The following is a 19,034-nucleotide window of genomic DNA, read 5'->3' as shown; positions in this document are numbered from 1 at the left end:
CTCATGTTCTTACATTTTTATGGTAGAGGTTTGAGTAATTTTATTTTATTGGTACTTCTTTAGACTCATTTTTGCAGATTCCTTTGGAGTCCCATCTTTCATTTAGAAAAATCTATTTCTTAAGCTTTCAAAGTAAAAATGATATCAATTCAAAAAGACTCCTATTGTCATATTTGCAAATTATGTAACAATCAGCAGCTATTTGACTTAGTTGCTATAAATGTCCATTGTTGCCTCAGATGCAATAACACCCTATATTTGAGTCTAAGACATTTTAAAAAACAGCTCCCATTTTTTTCCACATTACTTTAACATTTATTGATCATTGAACATACCTGAGTCTATCTTTATTATGTTCCACACATATTCTAGGAACTAGAATTACAGAATTTCACAAGACAAAGTCCTTGTTATTACAGACTGACAATTTAACATGTTGCTCTTTGGTTTTGTTGTCACTCTTTGCAGATCAGTGAAGGAAATCCAATCTAGTTCTCAGTAGTTTGGGAAGAATAAAGTGGATAATATTTTGACTATAGTTATATCCTGAGGAAACAGACATTGAGACTACATTGAATTCACTCTACTTTGATAAAAATTAAAAAGCTATCTTTTGCTATGACTTTTAATTAATTTTTGGCAACCCAAAATGTAGTCCAGAATATTCCTTTTGAAAGCCAATTTAGCTTAAAACACACCTGCAAAATAATTTAATTGATATAGGAATGTCAAAGCAGACAATATTTCTTAGAGTCATGTGCACTTGCCTGTATTTGATGGCCTGAGTTACATCAGTCTGATGCTGCTGCTTTGCAAAGCAGTAAAAATAACTGACTTTTGAATATACAAGTTATTCGTTCACTGCATTCATTTATAAGGATTATTATTTTCTTTATGGATTTTCTCTCTTGAAGATGAATAAAATATCTCATCTTACAGGATTATTTTCTTTACATCAAGACATAGATGTTTATGGTCATTCAGCAGGTTGAGATTATGAATGAATACACCAAAGTAGTGTGTACAGATTTAGTTTCACAAGTTTTATTATATGTTTGCAATAGAATCATCAAATGTTTTTTGTATTTAAGGATATACTTTTGATTAAATGTATTCTTTACCTAGAAGCCCCAAATGAAGGAATTTGAGCTAGATTTATTTCTCTGATTCTTTCTTGAGTGAAATATTCATCTTTTCCCAATAGCATCCATATTATATAGCAGAAGGCTTTTTCATACTTTCTGATAAATTATAGCATTATCTTTAAGGTTTGTATGTTTTTGATAATGGAGTTTGGAGGCTGCCTCTGTCATCTACACAATCCCATATGGAGTAATGAAAGTAAACCAGGGGACTTATCTGTGGTGAACTGGTCTTAATAGACATTGATTCGTGTGAATATTCCTCTTTCACTTTTGCATCAACTATAGATGTTTTCCACCGTGGCATTCTTTCTGTGCTTCTCTGTCTAAGGCATTGCCATTTACATTTTTCTCACTTTCAGGTCTTTATTATATCCTGAAGTCTTACTTCAGCCACTCCAAATTAGCAGTTGCTGACCACAGTCTTCAAATGCATTGTTAGATTATGGTATTCCTTAAATCTATTACTGGAAGGAACCCTGGTTAGGAAAGGAGCAAAGTGCAGAAATAGATGGACTGTAATATAGCTCATACTAGTCGTAACATTTAAAAAGCTGTTAGCCCTTTCTGATCAGTCTTCTTTTTCAGTTCCTCATACATCACATTATTTTAGTCCTATATTGTTTGAAAGCCTAAAATTCAATTTATGCAACAGCTCTGACTGATGTGATACAAGACCAAGGGTGAAATGTCAAGAAGTACAGTGAGGCTGATAGAATGACTGAGTCTAGCACCAAGCCAGTCAGCTAAATAACTGTCTCTTTGATAAACAGTCACACAATTACAAATAGTTCACTCAAAAGCAGATCAGCAGATTTGCTCATTATGAAGGCCAAGCACAAAAATATGATCCATAACTTCACAATAATATAAACAGACTATGTTTAGGTCTTTTTGCTAACATAGTTTGAAGACAGCTCACCAATTGTTTGACTTCTTAAGTGATGAAATTGTTTCCCATATATATTTATTTGCTCCTATATTATCAGGTTATCTATGACTTTATGCTGACATAATCATAAAATGGAATTTCTAAAACTATTAAGCAATTTAAGCTACCTAGGAATTTGACGTTTCTTTGTATGTAAGTGATTTTGTATGTAAATTATTTTAAGTATATTCAAAATAAAATTTTAAAAATGATCCTTAACCAAACAAATATTACCCTTTCCCAGAGACTTTGAGGTTTTATATAAAATAAAACATAGTAACAAAAGGGATAAAACAGAACCACAAGAAACATAACTTACTTTTTCTCCCTGATTATTTCTCTTGGAAGATTTGGGGAGAAAATAAAGAGGAAATATACAGAGATTATTTCAAACCAGTTAGCCCACTCAGAAATAGTAGAATCTACTTCCTTAGCCAGTACTCTCCCTAATAAATACAGCTAAAACAAAAGATATATGTTCATTGTGGATTTTGTTTTAAAGTTTTTGATTTGACAAGTTAAATCTAATGTACACATTTATTAATATATTATTAAACCATCTTGATACTAACCTGCTCAAGCCAATTTTTTTTTAAAGTTTTGGTGATATGGAAGAGAAAAACCACAGAAACATAGAAATCAAACCTTTTAGCAATTCACCAAAACTATTACAATCAGTTGTCAAAAAATCAGGAGAAAAGTATACTATATGTGGGCAGCCCCGGTGGCCCAGCGGTTTAGCGACCCCTCAGCCCAGGGTGTGATCCTGGAGACCCGAGATCAAGTCCCATGTCAGGCTCCCTGCATGGAGCCTGCTTCTCCCTCTGCCTCTGTCTCTGCCCCTCTCTCTCTCTGTGTCTGTCATGAATAAATAAATAAAATATTTTTTAAAAAAGTATACTATATGTGGCAAGTGGTCAGGTACATGGTGGGTACATTACTGGTTAAAGGGGCAAGAAGTTTCCTATATAGGCTAACAGGTTTCCTGGTTAGTGTTTATGAACCTTCTAAAGAAATCAGGGCCAGTGACAGTATCTTCCAATTGAACTTGACTTATTCACTCCAGGTGATAAAAATTCTGTTTCAACTTGGGTATGAATGAATATTTTCCAGCATGGCTGAAGGACTTACGGAGAATGAGACATTTCTTTCTAATTTGTGTAGGTAAGACTATTGGGAAAGTAAAGTTTAGCTCTGTTTGTTCCTGATTATGTCTAGAGCATGTATTCCTGAGAGGATAAAATCTGTGTGTCCAGGACTCCAGGGATATGAGTACCAGCCCTCATATCTAGGTTATCACTCTTTCCTAAGCAGTATAGACAAATTCCTGTGCTGGTTGTGAGCAGTAAGAACTTAGCTCAATTGTCTCAAAGGAGATAGGATTTATTAGATTTCATAGAAAAGAATATAATCTAATAAGAATATAAGACCTAGAAGCTGGGTCAGTTTTTTCCCCCCAAACATCCAGAAAGTTGATTTGCCCTGTTTGAACACTATCTTCCTGCCAGGTTTGTGTAGTCACCTATAGTTAGTGATAGCCTGTGCTTTCAGAGGAGGAATCAAGAGAGTTCTGGGGACATAACGCTGGCCAGCAAGCAGATACCTGTGGTTGGGTAAGTGGTATTCATTTATTGACTACAGTGGTGTTCAAATGTTAGCATATATCAGAATCATTAGGAATAGTAAGACACATTGCTGGGACCCAACCTCAGAATTTCACATTCAACAGTGGTAGAGTCCTTTTGGAGTGAGGTCTAAGAATTTGTGTTGCTAACATGTATCTGAGTAATCCTGTTGTTGCTGATCTCGCCACCACACTTTAAGAACAGGGATATATCCATTCAACAGTATATCAAAATTTTGAGTTTTGATATACTCCTGTGTTAGGAGGTGGAAATAAAATACTTAAGAAGATACATACCCTGCCTACAAGGAGGTTTCTACACCTGGTGAGATCAGCAGATATTAATCAAATGATCACATAAAGAAATATATAATTACAAAATCCCAAGAGGTTTTGAGTCTCTAGTTTATGTTGCAGTGATTTTTAAAGACTTAAACTGATTTAGTGTGGGGAAGAAATAAATGAGAATGACTGTGGTCTGCTGCCTCCATAGTCTTGACTGCATCAGAAGGGCCATCTGAACAAGAGATAGAAGTAAAAATACTTACCTGAGTTCAAGAAGGAAGTATCCCAGACCTGATGTTGAAGAGCTTGCCCTCCTTCTGTCTTTATTCACATTCATTTTCAGATTACTGTTTCAGTGGCAAAAAAGGAAGGAGTCTCAATCTTTCTAGCATTCAGAGAAAAGTCAGCTTCCCTTCCTTCCCAACAAAATAATCAATTTTGCAATTAAACACTGATATGATAGAAAAGATGGTAATTTGAAAACATTTAAAGGCCTCTTTTGTCTCAGAATAATAGACTGATCCACAAATCAAACTTACAAATTGTGTCAGTTCATTTAGCAGTGTAGAAAAATTAATCAAAATGGATTCTTTCATGGGTTATTGCTCAACATTAGATTTGACCTTAGTCCTGCCATTAATTATCTGTATACTGTTGTCAAATCATTTAACCTTACTGATCTTTGGTTTCCCATGTGTAAGCTGAGGCTCTTAGGCAGATATTTGCTAGGATCTTTTCCAGCTCTGATATCATATGAAATTAGATGGCTAAGGAGTTCATTTGGAATGCAATACTTTCTTCGGTTAAGAGTAGATGAAATTTTTAGGATGTTTAGTAAACATACTGCTTTTTATTTTGTGAGCTATAGTGTAAATTGGTTGTGCTTAGTAGTCCTGATTAGCAGCCAGAGAAAACATTAGTCTTCATTATATTAGATTACAGTGGTTACGTGGGTTAACTTCTTTTGGCATGACGTGGCACTGTTTTTTAAAAGTTGAGGTGGTTAGTAGTCCTTCGTGCCAGTACTATTTAATTTTTTCCCCTATTGAATCATTCATATTTAGTGATTCTGTTGGGAGCAAAAAGCAAAATCAGCAGCTTTCTTGTCACCATAAAAAATCGATCTGGAGGGATCATTCGGTGTCCTCTTCAGGAACAAGCCCTTTGATTAGGTAGCCAGGTCTCTAAAACGTGTATGCCCTGAAGAAAAGAATGTGCTTTTCTGTGCTTGAAAAATCACAGAGAATGACCCATCATCTGTTAGAAATGCACTTGCAGTTGTTTTTCCAGAAGTGTTCATGACTCTCAGCCCCACCAAGCCACCCACAGACATTTGCTTGCTCTCACATTTGTTTTGAGAATAATAACATTTTATAATGCTTTTGTTGGATTACATATTATGTGGAATTTGCATTGGCTCTTTGTGACTAATATTGAATAACTTTGTTTCGCTTAATTCATAAGTAAAAACCATAAGCAGCATACTGTGCTGAAATGTTTAACTCTTTTATTCAAGTGCCAACACAAAGTAATTACAAAACAATTCTGGGACCTGAACCGAAGCTACTGTTGCCCCTTCTGGGACTTCCTCAGCAGTTCCAATGAGAAAAGTAGAGAGCAGATTTAATATAAAATCTTAAGATGCCAGGGAACTTAAGGCTAGGGTCCCACACTTTTCCTGCACATGACAGGTGATTTTAAAAGACCTTTTGAAAATCTAAATAAGGAAAATATAATACTCTTTGGAGAAATACTTTTGGAATGTGCAGGTTTTCTGACATCAGTGCTACAAAGTAGAGCTAACGATTGCAAGTTAATTCAATTAAACATTTGTTTTATAGAGTAATCTAACTAGATGGCAGCACATAACAGCTTACTGTTTTGTTTAGTTTGTAGAACATTTTGTGTGTGTGTTTGTGTCTAAGAATCTAACCACAAAGCAATAAGAGATTCAAACAAGGAGTCTTGTGAATTGTCTCTAAAGGAATGGCAGTCTTGAGAAGCCATACATATGACCTAGATGTGATGAGTAAACCAGGGTACATTATGTCATTATTCTGACAGAAATTTTTATATCATAGTGGAGTGGACTTAGGCAGATAAATACATTAAAATTGCTTGTGTAGCATGTAATTAGAATTAAGGTGATTTAGAATTTTTTTGTTTTAATTTTTATTTCTGCAAAAAAGGAAGCATTAATGTGGAAAACAACCAATAAAAGGAAATAAAATAGTTTGCTCTTCCGAGTCCATTTGGAAAGTGGTACAGGAGTTTTTTAAACAGCAGCATTAAGCTTATTAACAAAAATGAATAGTCACATGTTTTTTGACCATCTGAAAATTGCAGTGCTAAAGTAATACAAAATATTTATTTTGACAAAATTTGTTTTATATCTAATTACTGTTTTAAAAATCAGTGCTTTAGGGCAGCCCAGGTGGCTCAGCAGTTTAGTGCTGCCCTCAACCCAGGGGCCTGATCCTGGAGACCTGGGATTGAGTCCCACATCGGGATCCTTGCATGGAGCCTGCTTCTCTCTCTGCCTGTGTCTCTGCCTCTCTCCCTCTTTCTCTCTCTGTCTCTAATAAATAAAAAATCTTAAAAAAAAAATCATTGCTTTAACCCAAACCATTAAAATGTCCATTTACAGTTGTTTACAAAATAATTGTAATGTAGAAGATTCAGTCACATAAAATCATCAATATTGAGCAATTACACTAAACGGTAACATTTTCCCTTACTTTTTGATGAGCGTAATGCACTTGCAGTTGCTTTTGGTTTTGAAATGGGTGAAAATCAAATGTTAAAATATATATAGTATGTGTACTTTTTGCCACTTAGACCTTTATTAATGAATGAGATTTGCTGTTTCTCTGAAGTACTTTTACAATTGCTCTATGCACCTGAAATATTTTTAAATAAATTGTAATGAAGGAATCAAGTAGTTTTACAAGCAAGTAGAAACACTTGTTTTGAAGAACAGATCCTTTTTACTTCCCAACCTTTGCTGTGATAACCATTTATTGAAACTACTCTTTAGTCTGAAATGTGGGTCAGTACAGTGTTAGTATCCTGAATTTATCAAAGAGCAGAAAGAATGGACGGCTCCCTCTAACCTATAGTTCTGTACCTAGGATGCCCATTAAAATCCATGGGATGGTTCTAACTATCAAGATGCCTAGGCTGTCCCCAGACAAAGTTAACCAGAAGCTCTGGAGGTAGCACCCAGCAACAATACCTTTTAAACTTTCACAGCTGATTCTGAGGTGCAGATAATGTTAAAAATCACTGCAACTGAAACTCAGCTTCTTAACATAAGCTTAACGAGCTAGAGACAAAAAGGTGAATGGAGTCAAGTAGTTGGACATGGGAGAGTAACAGAAGCAGGCATTTACTTAAGAAACAAAGATAATATTAATTCATAAGTTTGATACACAAACATAAAAATTGGGGAAAGTGTTCATTATTTTGAAATTATCATAGTGTAAGAATATTCATATTTTTCAAAAAATATTCATATTTTCAATTATGATTAAACATATAAGAAATTGGCTTTGAAGAATAGCTAGTATTCTTTTGAAGATCTTCATAGTGAGATCTCTTTCCTCAGCCATACTGATTTATTTCCCCAACTATTATATTTGCTTACTTGAGGCAAATCTTTAATGGATATTTTGTTGAATTTTTGTGTATAAGATGACTTCACATAGTGAGGCCGGGGGGGTCTTGATGGTAGAGGAGCAGGGTCCTCACCTCCCCCAGCCCCACCTACTTACCTAGATAACTTTCAAATCATCCTGAACACCTACAAATTTGACCTGAGATTCAAAGAGAGAATAGCTGGAACGCTACAGAGAGAAGGGTTTTTGCTTTTAGCAAGGAAGGAAGGTGGGAAAAAATAAAAAAAGAATCAAGTGGAGGAGCCAGGCTAAGGAGGGCCATGAGAGCCTCTGGGACAGGAAAGCCCAGTGCCAGAGAAGCAGGAACTTTATTAAAAATCTGCACTGGATTCTTCCGGAACTGAAAGGTACTTAGCAGGGAAACCAGGCAGGATCCCCGGGGGGGGGGGTTGGGGGGGGCAGTGGAGCCCCCAGGCTCCCGGGGTCGCTAACAGAGGAGGTGTGCCCCGGGGGAAAGTGCCCCACACACCGTGGACCGAGTTCGGTAAAGGGCTGGAGTGTGTTTGGTAGGGCCTCGGGAGCAGCTCAGGCTGCAGCTCCGGGGGAGGGTTCTGTTCCCTGCTGGAAATCTCCAGGGGAAGTCGAGGGATTTAAGAACTAGAGGGTACCCCTCCTTTTTCTCCCCCCTTTTCCAGTACAACTCATTTTTATATCAGACTGTAAATTTCCATTATTTTTTCTCTTTCTCCACCTTAACTACAATATTTTAGCACTTCTTCATTTTTAAGTTTCTTCCTTTTTGACTTTCATATTTCTACAATTACATGTCTTAGTTGTATTTTCCACTTCTCGATTCCCTTCAACATACTCAGTTCAATTATGGGAGATATACGAGATATGTTTTTGTTTGTTTGTTTGTTTTCTTTGCCCCATTTTGTTCTACAATGGTAGAAGTTAATACCTTCTAAAACATGACCAGCATGCCCCCAGAACCAAGTGGTATACCATGCTGGTTCATTCTGTGAGATTCCTCATTCCCATTCTGCCCGCCCCCACCTTTTATTCATTTGTGTTTTGGTGGTCAGTGCTGGGGCTTTCTACAAGTATTGCTTGTTTATATAAATTTGGGACTGCGCATCTTCTACATACAGAACTTAATACACTCAGAACCAAAAGGATCACCTTCTAGGACCCCTCAGGTAGACTACATTCTCTCTCCACTACAACTTCTTCACCCCCATCATCTCCCAGCAGCCCCTTTTTTCTTTCTTTTCTCTTTTTTCTCTTTACTTTTACTTTTTCTCTTCTTTTTTTCTTCTTCTTTGGGATTCTTGGCCTTTTATTTTTACTACTTTCGTTTAAAATTTGTTTTACACTTTAGTGGTCCTTTTATTTTGTTCTGAACTTTGTTTTCATTTTTGGTCTCTGACCTCGTCAGAATCATATAGGGTGAAATTTACTTAGGTCGTGGTTGATATTCTTGATGCATCCCACTCATACAGCCACTCTGTACTGAACAAAATGACTAGAAGGAAGAATTCACCACAAAAAGAAAGAATCATAAACAGTACTCTGCCACAGAGTTACAGAGTATGGATTACAATTCAATGTCAGAAAGCCAATTCAAAAGCACAATTATAAAGCTACTGTGACTCTGGAAAAAAGCATAAAGGATTCAAGAGACTTCATGACTGCAGAATTTAGATCTAATCAGGCAAAAATTAAAAATCAATTAAATGAGATGTAATCCAAACTGGAGGTCCTAATGGTGAGGGTTAATGAGGTGGAAGAAAGAGTGAGTGACATAGAAGACAAGTTGATGGCAAGGAAGGAAGATAAGGAAAAAAGAAAAACAATTAAAAGACCATGAGGAAAGGTTAAGGGAAATAAATGATAGCCTCAGAAGGAAGAATCTATGTATAATTGGGGTTCCAGAAAATGCCGAGAGGGACAGAGGGTCAGAAAGCACATTTGAACAAATCATAGCAGAGAACTTTCCTAATTTGGGGAGGGAAACAGGCATTCAGATCCAGGAGATAGAGAGGTCCCCCCCAAAATTAATAAAAAACGTTCAACACCTTAACATTTAATAGTGAAACTTGTAAATTCCAAAGACAAAGAGAAAATCCTTAACAGCAAGAGACAAGAGTTTCTTAACTTATATGGCGAGAAATATTAGATTAACAGCAGACCTCTCCACCGAGACCTGGCAGGCCAGAAAGGGCTGGAAGGATATATTCAGGGTCCTAAATGAGAAGAACATGCAGCCGAGAATACTCTATCCAGCAAGACTCTCATTCAGAATAGAAGGAGACATAAAGAGCTTCCAAGATAGGCAGAAACTGAAAGAATATCTGACCACCAAACCAGCTCTGCAAGAAATATTAAGGGGGACCCTGTAAAAGAAAGAGGACGCCCAAAGAAATAATCCACAAAAACAGGGACTGAATAGGTATTATGATGACACTAAATTCGTATCTTTCAATAGTTACTCTGAACATGAATGGGCTAAATGATCCCATTAAAAGATGCAGGGTTTTGGACTGTATAAAAAAGCAAGACCCATCTATTTTCTGTCTGTAAGAGACATGTTTTAGACCTAAGGACACCTCCAGCCTGAAAATGAAAGGTTGGAGAACCATTTACCCTTCAAATGGTCCTCAAAAGAAAGCTGGGGTAGCAATCCTCATATCAGATCAATTAAAGTTTATCCCAAAGACTGTAGTAAGAGATGAAGAGGGACACTATATCATACTTAAAGGGTCTATCCAACAAGAAGACCTAACAATCCTGAATATTTATGCCCCTAATGTGGGAGCTGCCAAGTTTATCAATCAATTAATAACCAAAGACATATTTAGATAATATACACTAATAGTAGGAGACTTTAACACGGCACTTTCTGCAAATGACAGATCTTCTAAGCACAACATCACCGAAGAAACAAGGGCTTTAAATGATACACTGGACCAGGTGGATTTCACAGATATATACAGAACTTTCCATCAGAATGCAACTGAATACACATTCTTCTCAAGTGCACATGGAACTTTCTCCAGAATAGACCTCATACTGGGTCACAAATCAGGTCTCAACTGATACTAGAAGATTGGGATTGTCCCCTGCATATTTTCAGACCTCAATGCTTTGAGACTAGAACTCAATCACAAGAAGAAATTTGGAAGAAACTCAAACATGTGGAGATTAAAGAGCATCCTACTAAAAGACGAAAGGGTCAACCAGGAAATTAGAGAAGAATTAAAAAGACTCATGGAAACTAATGAAAATGAAGATACAACTGTTCAAAGTCTTTGGGATACATCAAAAGCAGTCCAAGAGGGAAATACATCGCAATACAAGCCTCTCTCAAAAAATTGGATAAAACTCAAATACACAAGCTAAACTTGCACATAAAGGAACTGGAGAAAGAACAGCAAATAAAACCTACACCAACCAGAAGAAGAGAGATAATAGAGATTTGAGCAGAACTCAATGAAATAGAGATTAGAAGAACTGTAGAACAGATCAACAAAACCAGGAGTTGGTTCTTTGAAAGAATTAATAAGCTAGATAAACCATTAGCCAGCCTTATTAAAAAGAAAAAAAGACTCAAATTAATAAAATCATGAATGAAAGAGGAGAGACCACAACCAATACTAAGGAAATACAAATGATTTTAAAAAAACATTATGAGCAGCTATATACCAATAAATTAGGCAATTTAGAAGAAATGGACACATTTCTGGAAAACCACAAACTTCCAAAACTGGAACAGGAGGAAAAAGAAAACCTGAACAGGCCAATAACCATGGAAGAAATTGAATCAGTCATCAAAAACTTCCCAAGACACAAAAGTCCAGGCCCCAGATGGCTTCCCAGGGGAATTCTATCAAACATTTAAAGAAGAAACAATACCTATTCTACTAAAGCTGTTCCAAAGGATAGAAAGGGATGGAATACTTCCAAACTCGTTCTATGAGGCCAGCATCACCTTAATTCCAAAACCAGACAAAGACCCCACCAAAAAGAAGAATTATAGACCAATATCCCTGATGAACACAGATGCAGAAATTCTAAGCAAGATACTAGCCAATAGGATCCAACAATACATTAAGAAGCTTATTCACCATGACCAAGTAGGATTTATCCCCGGGATGCAAGGCTGGTTCAACACTTGTAAAACAATCAATGTGATAGATCACATCAACAAGAGAACAAACAAGAACCATATGATCCACTCAATAGATTAAGGGAAAGCATTTGACAAAATACAGCATCCATTCCTGATCAAAACTCTTCAGAGTGTAGGATAGAGGGAACATTCCTCAGCATCTTAAAAGCTGTCTATGAAAAGCCCACAGCAAATATCATTCTCATTGAGAAAAAACTGAGAGCCTTTCCCCTAAGATTGGAAACACGGCAGGGGTGTCCACTCTCACCACTGCTATTCGACATAGTACTAGAAGTCCTAGCCTCAGCAATCAGACAACACAAAGAAATAAAAGGCATTCAAATTGGCAAAGAAGTCAAACTCTCCCTCTTCGCAGATGACATGATACTGCACATAGAAAACCCGAAAGGCTCCACCCCAAAATTGCTAGAACTCATACAGCAATTTAGTAGTATGGCAGGATACAAAATCAGTGCACAGAAATCAGTGGCATTTCTATACACTAACAATGAGACTGAAGAAAGAGAAATTAAGGAGTCAATCCCATTTATAATTGCACCCAAAAGCATAAGATACCTCAGAATAAACCTAACCAAAGAGGTAAAGGATCTGTACCCTAAAAACTACAGAATACTTGTGAAAGAAATTGAGGAAGACACAAAGAAATGGAAAAATATTCCATGCTCATGGATTAGAAGAATTAATATTGTGAAAATGTCTATGCTACTGAGGGCAATTTACACATTCAATGCAATCCCTATCAAAATACCATGGACTTTTTCACATAATTGGAACAAATAATCTTAAAATTTATGTGGAAGTAGAAAAAACCCCTAATAGCCTGGAGAATATTGAAAAAGAAAACCAGAGCCGGGGGCATCAGAATGCTGGATTTCAGGTTGTATTACAAAGCTGTGATCATCAAGACAGTGTGATACTGGCACAAAAACAGACACATAGATCAATGGAATAGAATAAAGAACCCAGAAATGGGCCCTCAACTCTATGGCCAACTAATATTTGACAAAGCAGGAAAGATCATCCATTGGAAAAAGGACAGTCTCTTCAATAAATGGTGCTGGGAAAATTGGACAGCCAAGTGCAGAAGAATGAAACTAGACCGTTCTCTTACACCATACACAAAGATAAACTGAAAATGGATGAAAGATCTAAATGTGAGGCAAGAATCCATCAAAATTCTAGAGGAGAACACAGGCAACACCCTTTTTGAACTTGGCCACAGCAACTTCTTGCAAGATACATCTATGAAGGCAAGGGAAACAAAAGCTAAATGAACTATTGGGACTTCATCAAGATAAAAAGCTTCTGACAGCAAGAGAAACAGTCAACAAAACTAAAAAATAACTTACAGAATGGGAGAAGATATTTGCAAATGGCATATCAGATAAAGGGCCAGTATCCAAGATCTATAAAGAACTGATTAAACTCAACAGCAAAGAAACAAACAATCCAATCATGAAATGGGCAAAAGACATGAACAGAAATTTCACCAAAGAAGTCCTACACATGGGGGATCCCTTGGTGGCTCGGTGATCCCTGGGTGGCTTTGGCCCAGGGCGTGATCCTGGAGTCCCGGGATGGAGTCCCACATTGGGCTCCCTGCATGGGGCCTGTTTCTCCTCTGCCTGTGTCTCTGTCTCTCTCTATCTGTGTCTCTCATGAATAAATAAATAAATCTAAAAAAAAAAAAAAGGAAGAAGAAGAAGAAGAAAAAGAAGACCTACACATGGCCAACAGGCACATGAGGAAATGCTCCGCATCACTTGCCATCAGGGTAATACAAATCAAAACCACAATGAGATACCACCTCACACCAGTGAGAATGGGGAAAATTAACAAGAAAAGAAACAGCAAATGTTGGAGAGGATGTGGAGAAAGGGGAACCCTCTTGCACTGTTGGTGGGAATGTGAACTGGTAGAGCCACTCTGGAAAACTATGTGGAGGTTCCTCAAAGAGTTAAAAATAGAGCTACCCTATGACCCAACTATTGCACTACTGGAGATTTACCCCAAAGATACAGATACGGTGAAAAGCCGAGACACTTGCACCCCAATGTTTATAGCAGCAATGTCCACAGTAGAACCAATGTCCTTCCAAACTGTGGAAGGAGCCTCAGTGTCCATTGAAAGATGAATGGATAAAGAAGATGTGGTACCTGTATACAGTGGAATATTACTCAGCTATTTGAAATGATGAATACCCACCATTTGCTTCAGTGTGTATGGAACTGGAGAGTATTATGCTAAGTGAAGTAAGTCAATTGGAGAAGGACAATCATTATATGGTTCCAGTCATACAGGGAATATAAAAAGTAGTGAAAGGGATTATAGGGGAAAGGAGAGAAAATGAGTGGGAAATATCAGAGAGGGAGACAAACTATGAGAGACTCCTAACTCTGGGAAATGAACAAGGGGTAGTGGAAGGGGAGGTGGCAGGGGGATGGGGTGACTGGATGATGAGCACTGAGGAGGGCAATTGACAGGATGAGCACTGGGTGTTATACTATATGTTGGCAACTTGAACTCCAATAAAAATATACAAAATATACAAAAAAAAAAAAAAACACCTTGCTGTTCTGGGCAGGTAAAGAAAAAAAAAGATTATTTCACATAAAATCTTATTTGTTTTAAAGCTAAAAGGAGTCTTCAAAGTAATTTGTCAAACCTCCTAATGTTTGTAAATAGAGAAACAAAGATCCAGAAACACGCCTCATAGCTTGCCTATGTGCATGTTAAAGATAGATGAGAGTTAGAACCTAGAACTCAGGGCTCCTGACTTGTAGCTTATTTTCTTTTTGTGTGACTGACAGAAAGGACCACAAGCCTGTTGGGCTGCCTGTCTGCTTAATTGCCTCCTTCCTTCTTTTACTCCCCTTTCTTTATAAGGAAAAGATTATTAGACCACGTGGAATATATAGAAGGAAAGAATGCAGTTGTAAGTAGGGGATTGAAACTATCCTTTATGTAAAATTTAAAGAAACAATTGATTGTAGCATTTGAAAACTCCAGTGGGTACATGTGGGCATGAGCAATGAGACCAGATTTTTGAATTTAAAAGAGAGAAGTATATGAAGAAAAATGAACAGGCTGTGAACTGATCCATTAAATATTAAGTATGGAATTTGTAACAGAAGGTAACTTTGACACTCCTAAGTCATTTATGATTCTTCAACTTTTGAAGTCTACAACCCTATGAATTTTTGTAGAAAAAAATAAAAAAGCATCCTTATGTTTAGGGACACTGGATGAAATATCTTCAGAAAATGAAATATTTCAGGGGAAATTGTTCCCTAATATGTCACCACTTTGAAAATGATTAAAGAAAATGGGGTCTCCCCCAGCAGAGGCAGGTACTTTGACTTGTCAAATTTAAGTTGGACATTTTCTCTTAGTTTGGAACTGCCACAAAATGAGCCCTTTCATGTCCTCAATAATACCAAACCAATGCAATCCATCTGTTCTGCTAAATTATTTCTAGTTCCCTAACCAAAGGCACTGCTTTTTCATGCATTTTATCATGATTTTATGCCCTTTATTATATTTTACAAAAGGTTCTGATTCCTCCAGGGCCAATGAGAACTGATTAGGACACTGGCCTCAATCCAGGCTTTGAACACAGGAGGGGAAGGAATAGAACTGTTTCCTTTTTCCCCTGCTCCTTCGCAGAAAAAAAAAAAAAATGAATGTATACCGTGTGTGTGCTCTGTGTGTGGGTGGGTGTGGGTAGAGTGAATTTTATCCTGTCACAGTATGACTTTGTAGATCATGTTCAGAACATTCCTTCTATAATCAGTTTGCATTAACGGGCTTTATTTCAGAAAGACTATTTCTTTAGGAAAGAACCATGGTATATTGGGAGACTCAATGATATGGTCATTTTAAATAACTTTGGTCAAACTTCAAACCTGAATGTGGACTATTTGGGGCTCTGAACTAAATAAGATCATATACCCTAGGTACTTAGCACTGAGAATTGGCACTCTGCGCATTAATTCCTTTTCTACTCTCGGAGAAGAACTGCTTGAATGCAAGTCATAGAGAATGTAAATATAATAATGAATACATCCTATATCACTGGGTTTCTTTACTAAGAAGATGAAAGAAGAGCTATAAACTTTGTTTCCTAAGCCTTAAGGTATTTAAGACCTATATTTGGATTTGAAGTAAGAGAGACCCAGAAGAATGCCACACCTTGTATGCATTGAGTGTCCAGACATACTCAGAATTCTCAGAAACCCTTTTTGGTCAGAATCGTAGATAACTTTAGATAGACATCCTGCATGCTAAGTATCTCTGAGAACGGAAATCAGTATCTTCCTAATTTATGATTATCAGAGCACTTTATCCTATTTCATGACTCATTATGCTGTTGACCTTTGACTCAGGAGAGCATCATGAGAGAGAAATGAAGGAACAAAGGCTACACAGGAAATAGAAAAATATGGGAAGAGCTTAAATGAAAATATCTATATTTAAGCATAAACATATAACATGATAAATTGCTGATGATAATACCAGAAATGAGAACTGTTGGAAACCTCAAATTGAGAGGAAAAGTTACATGTGACAAATTTAAGATATCTGATAAAAGTGACAGAAAATGGAATTATTCCAGAAAATCCTATGTGTTAGTAAAGAAGGAAAGCTATTGCTATTTCAGAATTTTCAGCTTAGTCATCTACCAAGTTCCCACAGCAGTGCCCCTGTGAGATACAAATCTCAAAACATGCTTTCTCCAGACAGATAATTTTTCCAGGTAGAAACATTTTTCTTACTGGGTTGGTTTTACTACTCCCTTTCTATAGAAACATGTACATCCTCCTTTGTAGGTCTTGTCTAGCATCCATAGAAGCAGAGGTGGTTATCGAGAATAGGTACTCACATTACTTAGGTAATTATTTCTTAAGAAATATACTCTATAATAATAAAAAGAACCAGGATAAAATACTTCCTTGGAGCCATAAGGGAGCAGAGAGGGGAGGGGCAGAAAGAAATCAAAGTAAAACTTAGGAATTATTACATTTTAATAGTGAGAGGTAGGACAAGAGTGTAAACTAGAGCAGAATACTTTCAGAGTAAGTCAGTGCTAAATAGGCTTTGCCAGATGTCCTACCCTTATTCTTATTTAACTGATATTACACAAGGTGATGACCGAGATCCAGCAGGTATCCTCTTATGATTTATCAGCATTTGGGCTACCATCGATAATTAAATCTTATTAGCAGATTATTTTTTAAATGTGTGATTGAGCATTGAGCACAAATGCTAGTGAGATTGTGGGAGGATGAGAAAGGAGTTGGGACAAGCATGAGGTGTATGGTATGTAAATATATGGGACTAGTTTATGAAAATATAAAGATATGTTTATTATGAACGGTATTTAATGTTAGGCCAGAGGCAAAAATTCAATTTAGAGTTGCAAAAATATCTTTACAGAAAAAGAGAAAGGGGAAAAAAATCAATGAAACTTTATGATAGTAGTCAAAACGTGGGTTTGATTGTTAGCTATAGAACTGACATTGCTTAAGATATAGATGATTCACTGTATCAGCATGTGAAATGTTAGTGGCTGTGGATTTCATAGACTCACAGAAACAAGAGCTGGAAGCCCTATTATTTCATGTTGTTCATTATTCTGCCGGGCTAAGACTGGTTACCACAGTCTGGTCTCCAGTACTGTGTTCATTCCAATTTTAGATGACTCAGACCATGGAGTTACCACTGTTTATCTTGGGGGATTTTCCACCAGCTGAAATCTCACAGTTAAAATGTTAACCTTTAATATTTCTTTGAACTTTCTTGTGCTTATTTTATCTCATTATTTGCTGTTCTCTTTCTTCGGTTATTCTAATCTTTCATAAATGCTTCCAAATTTAATGTTTACTAGCAAGTCATCTATATCAATAACATGATTGTTTATTGATCAGAGCAATGGTTGACCAGATGGCCATCATTAAATTTGCTTTCATTTTCAACATCATCTACCTGGTTTAATTTCACCATTCCGCACTTAGCTGAATGATTTAAAAATGTTTTCTATAAATATAAATTCCCCTAAAATTTTAAAAAATGCTTTCTACAAATATAAATTGGATGTCAAAACCAGGGAACTTCAATGCTGTGACAAAGAAAATCCCATAAGCATTTGTTTATTTATTTGGCACATAATAGCACAGTGTCAAGAAGTTTCTGTTTTATATCATTCCTGCTACCTTGTTCTTACCCTTCAGGTCTCTGACCATTCTTCTCTCACTGTGACATGATGATTTATTTTCTGTGACAAACACAGCTCTGCCCTCTACCCAGTAAACTAGGGAGCATCAGCATATTGAGATTTTCCTAGCCTTTTATTCCCTTAAACATCAACCACATCTGCTTAAACTAGGGAGCTTAAGTATGGAATTGTCCTGGTCCTCATAAAGGTGTTGTTGTCTCTTGATGTTTCCATGTCAACTGCTGATTCCATGGTCAGGAACATGAAAAGACAGCATTCCCTGAACAGATTCTCTTTGAATTTTACTATGGTTGTGCTACATATTTTAAGTGAAATGTTAATATTGACTAATTTTAGGAAGCACAATGATTTTCAAAAGTAAGGTTAATTAACTTCCTATACCAGCATGATGTTATTAGGCTTGTAGATATACCAACCAAGAAATATGGCCAGGGAGAATAATTTGCATATTGACTAACTGAGGTTTCACTTAATGTATACTTTTGTCTTTGTTGAAGTACCATTCTTTGTTAGTTGAAGTACAACTTTCTGCCTAGCATGTGCATAAACATATTGACTGAGTCTAGAGTGTGTCAGACTATTTCTGGCTAAACAGCAGTTTTTGGTTTTGTTTAATTTCTATTCTGTCCCAGACTAATGGTTTTATAAAATACATTGTTACTATAAAAATAAAATAAAAATTGAAGACACCCAAGATTATATTAGATTCAATAGACATAAAAATAGTCTGTCCAATCACTATGAAGATTTCTAAATATTTACTCTGAATTTCTGTATAGACCTCATCACAGACAGTTCGTGAACAGTTGCTGAAATGTTACTGACACCATAGGATACTCTTTGAGTAACATTGATCTAGGTTAATGGTTCTGTGAAGTGCAAACACATGAAGTGATCAGCATTTTTGTGATAATCAAATACATTAAAATGTATCGGTACTTACTTATGTTCTTTAAGAAATCATAAAGAATTTGTTCTAACAACTTCTATAGGTGAGTGTAAAATAAG

The 19,034-nt window shown here is 36.5% G+C and overlaps 1 protein-coding gene across 23 annotated transcripts in view; it reads left to right on the top strand.

Annotated features, from left to right (window-relative positions):
• HDAC9 (histone deacetylase 9) overlaps positions 1-19,034 on the top strand; it is a 1,013,161-nt gene that overhangs the window by 735,326 nt on the left and 258,801 nt on the right. The gene's annotated exons all lie outside the window — the stretch shown is intronic.

The sequence above is a fragment of the Canis aureus genome, chromosome 18 (assembly GCF_053574225.1).
Source record: "Canis aureus isolate CA01 chromosome 18, VMU_Caureus_v.1.0, whole genome shotgun sequence".
In the NCBI taxonomy this organism is placed as follows: domain Eukaryota; kingdom Metazoa; phylum Chordata; class Mammalia; order Carnivora; family Canidae; genus Canis; species Canis aureus.
The sequence above is the reverse complement of the archived record's forward strand: the minus strand, read 5'-3'. Positions and strand labels throughout refer to the sequence as shown.